The sequence below is a fragment of the Bos indicus x Bos taurus genome, chromosome 17 (genome assembly GCF_003369695.1).
Source record: "Bos indicus x Bos taurus breed Angus x Brahman F1 hybrid chromosome 17, Bos_hybrid_MaternalHap_v2.0, whole genome shotgun sequence".
In the NCBI taxonomy this organism is placed as follows: domain Eukaryota; kingdom Metazoa; phylum Chordata; class Mammalia; order Artiodactyla; family Bovidae; genus Bos; species Bos indicus x Bos taurus.
Genome location: NC_040092.1, coordinates 58,083,723 through 58,087,793, shown reverse-complemented (window position 1 = coordinate 58,087,793; position 4,071 = coordinate 58,083,723). Strand labels below are relative to the sequence as shown.

At 40.8% G+C, this 4,071-nt stretch overlaps 1 non-coding gene across 1 annotated transcript; it reads left to right on the top strand.

The window, feature by feature from the left end:
- Positions 1-2,059: 2,059 nt before the first annotated feature.
- Positions 2,060-2,132, top strand: TRNAK-UUU. Its single transcript has one exon. It is a non-coding gene; the product is annotated as a tRNA-Lys (tRNA).
- Positions 2,133-4,071: the final 1,939 nt, after the last annotated feature.

The following is a 4,071-nucleotide window of genomic DNA, read 5'->3' as shown; positions in this document are numbered from 1 at the left end:
ACCTAGGTAAGGTTTCTCCTGAGAAACCTGTATGCATATCAGGAAGCAACAGTTAGAACTGGACATGGAACAACGTACTGGTTCCAAATTGGGAAAGGAGTACGTCAAGGCTGAATATTGTCACCCTGTTCATTTAACTTCTATGCAGATTACATCATGAGAAATACTAGGTTGGATGAATCACAGGCTGGAATCAAGATTGCTGGGAGAAATATCAACAACCTGAGATAAGCAGATGATGAACAGAAAAGAGGAAAGTGAAAAAACTGGCTTAAAATTCAATATTAACAAAACTAAGATCATGACATCCAGTCCCATCACTTAATGGCAAATATAAGAGGAAAAGTGGAAGAAGTGACAGATTTTCTTTTCTTGGGCTCCAAAATCACCGTGGATTGTGACTGCAGCCATGAAATTAAAAGATACTTGCTCCTTGGAGGGAAAGCTATGACAAATCCAGACTGTGTATTAAAAAGCCGAGACATCACTTTGCTGACAAAAGTCAAAGCTGTGGTTTCTCCAGTAGTCATGTACAGATGTGAGAGTCAGACCATTAAGAAGGCTGAGCCTCGAAGAATTGACGCTTTCAAATTGTGCTTCTGGAGAACTCTTGAGAGTCCCTTGGACTGCAAGGAGATCAAACCAGTCAATCCTAAAGGAAATCAGTCCTGAATATTCATTGGAAGGACTGATGCTGAAGCTCCAATATTGTGACCACCTGATGTGAAGAGCCGACTCATTGCAAAAGGCCCTGATGCTGGGAAAGATCGAAGGCAAAAGGAAAAGGGAGTGGCAGAGAATGAGATGGTTAAATAGCATCACTGACTCAATGGACATGAATTTGAGTAGACTCCAGGAGATAGCGAAGGACAAAGAAGCCTGGCATGCTGCAGTCCATGGGGTCGCAAAGAGTTGCACACGACTTAGCGACTGAATAACACAGTCCATATGTTGAAATCCTAACCCTCAAGGTGAAGATATTAGGAGGTGGGTCTTTGCAGAGGTGATCTCAGTGATAGGGATGGAGCCCTCATGAGTGGAGTTATTGACTCTGTAAAAGAGGGGAAGAAAGTTCCCTTGCTCCCTTCCACCATGTGAGGGCGCAACAAGAAGATGCCAACCATGAACCAGACGTTGAACTCTTTCCAGACAAGGAGCCTGCTGGCACCTTTGATGTTGACCTTCCCAGATGGCAGAACTGAGAGAAATTAATTTCCATTTTTTATAAGCTACCCAGTTTATGGTTTTATTGTTATAGAAGCCCAAATGGGCTAAGAAAGATAGGAATTGTCTCCCAATAACCATACGCCAAAAAGTGATAAACCAAACTTTATATTATTACCTAAAGTTGGGGTTGTATATCTGATGATTTTTCTACAACAAAAATGTATTCCTTTAGTAAGAGGACATTTTAAGTTTAAAAAACAAAAAAGTGAGGCTGTATTTTAAAATTAATAAATAACTTTATGCATTGAAATTTTCACACATCTAAATATTTCTAAGGAAGTTGTATTTAAATAATTTGGAATGAAAATATCCTTGAAATAAGATTTATATAGATACAGTGAGAAAATGGTCTTTTCACAAAGGAATAACATAGTTTGTTTAGGATATTTCAGTTATAATTTATTAGGAGCTATGATAATTAAAATATTATGATAACACTGCCTGAATTGCATAATTTTGTATCAGACTTAATATTTCAATATTTAGATTACTTATCGGGTAAAAGAGACATTTTATTTTATAAATTTGGAGAAGGAAATGGCAACCCACTCCAGTGTTCTTGCCTGGAGAATCCCAGGGATGGGGGAGCTGGTGGGCTGTTGTCTCTGGGGTCGTACAGAGTCGGACACGACTGAAGTGACTTAGCAGCAGCAGCAGCAGTAAACCAAAATCCCTTGGTAATTGTGACATACAAACATTATATTTAATAGTATTAGAGTTACTTAATATAATTACATTTATGCAGTTCCTATGTTCAAATTATTTTGGATGAAAAACAATTATCTACGAAGTTAAAACTTATGTATACTTAAATTAAGAAAGCCTAGAGAGTGCCTGGATAGCTTAGTTGGTAGAGCATCAGACTTTTAATCTGAGGGCCCAGGGTTCAAGTCCCTGTCCAGGCATAAAACAAAACAAAATTTCTTTTAAAAAAGGAGAAAAACTAACTCAGTCTTCTTTTAAACTGAAAATTATGAGATGACTGCTTCATCTCAATGCTGTTTACCAGACCAAGGTTAAATCTGTATGTACAGAGAACCAAGAAACAGACCCGCGCGTGTGTGGTCATTAAATGCGTGACAGAATTGACACTGCACTACAGTGAGGAAATGATGGACTTTTCAGTAAGTGGTTCTGGGTACATTGGATACTCACGTTTTAAAAAAAAAAAAAGAGTCTTGCTTCCTATCTCACACCATATGCAAAAATCAATGCCAAATGCATTATAGATTTTAAAATTGAAATAAAAAAAAATACTAGGACATTTCAAAACAAGAACACAGAGAACTATCTTCTTAACTTTGGGAAAAGTAAACAGACACAGAAAGCACTAACCTTAGAGTTTAAAGAGCAATATATCAGGCAGTGTTAAAATTGACAACATGTCTTCATCAAACAAGTCATGGACTGGAAGAAGATATTTTAATTCCTGTATTCTTTGAAGGGCTTGTAGTTGGAATATATAAATAATCCTAGAATCAATAGGGGTTTCCTCAATGGCACAGCAGGTAAAGAATCCGCTTGCAATGCAGGGGACACAGGAAATGTGAGTTGGACTACTGGGTTGGGAAGATCCCCTGGAGGAGGAAATGGCAACCCAGTCCAGTATTCTTGTCTGGAGAATCCCTTGGACAGAGGAGCCTGGTGGTATACTGTGCAGGGGATTGCAAGGAGTCAGACACAACTGCGCAGCTAAGTGCACACACGTGCCTCAGAATCAATAAGATGACAAACAATCCAAGACTTCAGCTTTCAACCAAGGTGGAGTAAAAGAGGATAGTTCCCCACCCTGCTGAGACAACTTTATAAAAAGATACAAAATATATGAAACAAACAAGGTGAGCACTGCAGTCATCCTGGTTTACTGCCTTACTTTCTAGGCCACAGCACAGGGCGCTTGGAGTCCTCTGAGTTGAGGAGATGGATCTGGAAGTTGGCTTAAAACTCAACATTCAGAAAACGAAGATCATGGCATCTGGTCCCATCGCTTCATGGGAAATAGATGGGGAAACAGTGGAAACAGTGTCAGACTTTATTTTGGGGGGCTCCAAAATCACTGCAGATGGTAACTGCAGCCATGAAATTAAGATGCTTACTCCTTGGAAGGAAAGTTATGACCAACCTAGATAGCGTATTCAAAAGCAGAGATATTACTTTGCCAACAAAGGTCCGTCTAGTCAAGGCTATGGTTTTTCCAGTGTTCATGTATGGATGTGAGAGTTGGACTGTGAAGAAAGCTGAGCACCTAAGAATTGATGCTTTTGAACTGTGGTGTTGGAGAAGACTCTTGAGAGTCCCTTGGACTGCAAGGAGATCCAACCAGTCCATCCTAAAGGAGATCAGTCCTGGGTGTTCATTGGAAGGACTGATGCTGAAGCTGAAACTCCAATACTTTGGCCACCTCATGCAAAGAGTTGACTCATTTGAAAAGACTCTGATGCTGGGAAAGATTGGGGGCAGGAGGAGAAGGGGACGACAGAGGACAAGATGGCTGGATGGCATCACCAACTCGATGGACGTGAGTTTAAGTGAACTCTGAGAGTTGGTGATGAACAGGGAAGCCTGGTGTGCTGTGATTCATGGGGTCGCAAAGAGTCAAACACAACTGAGCGACTGAACTGAACTGAACTGAACTGTGGTTTGAAGCCACAAGACACTACACCAGATAGGAAAGAGCTACACAGAGAGAGCACTCAAGATCCCCACTCGGGGCGTCCCCAAACATCTCAGATGAGTATGGATTCGCAGATGCAGGTGAAGAAACCACCCAGCACTAGGGCCAGAGTCACCGGAAGGGACTGTAGGGAATAATTGCCAGGGAACCGTCCAGGTGGAAACAGTTCC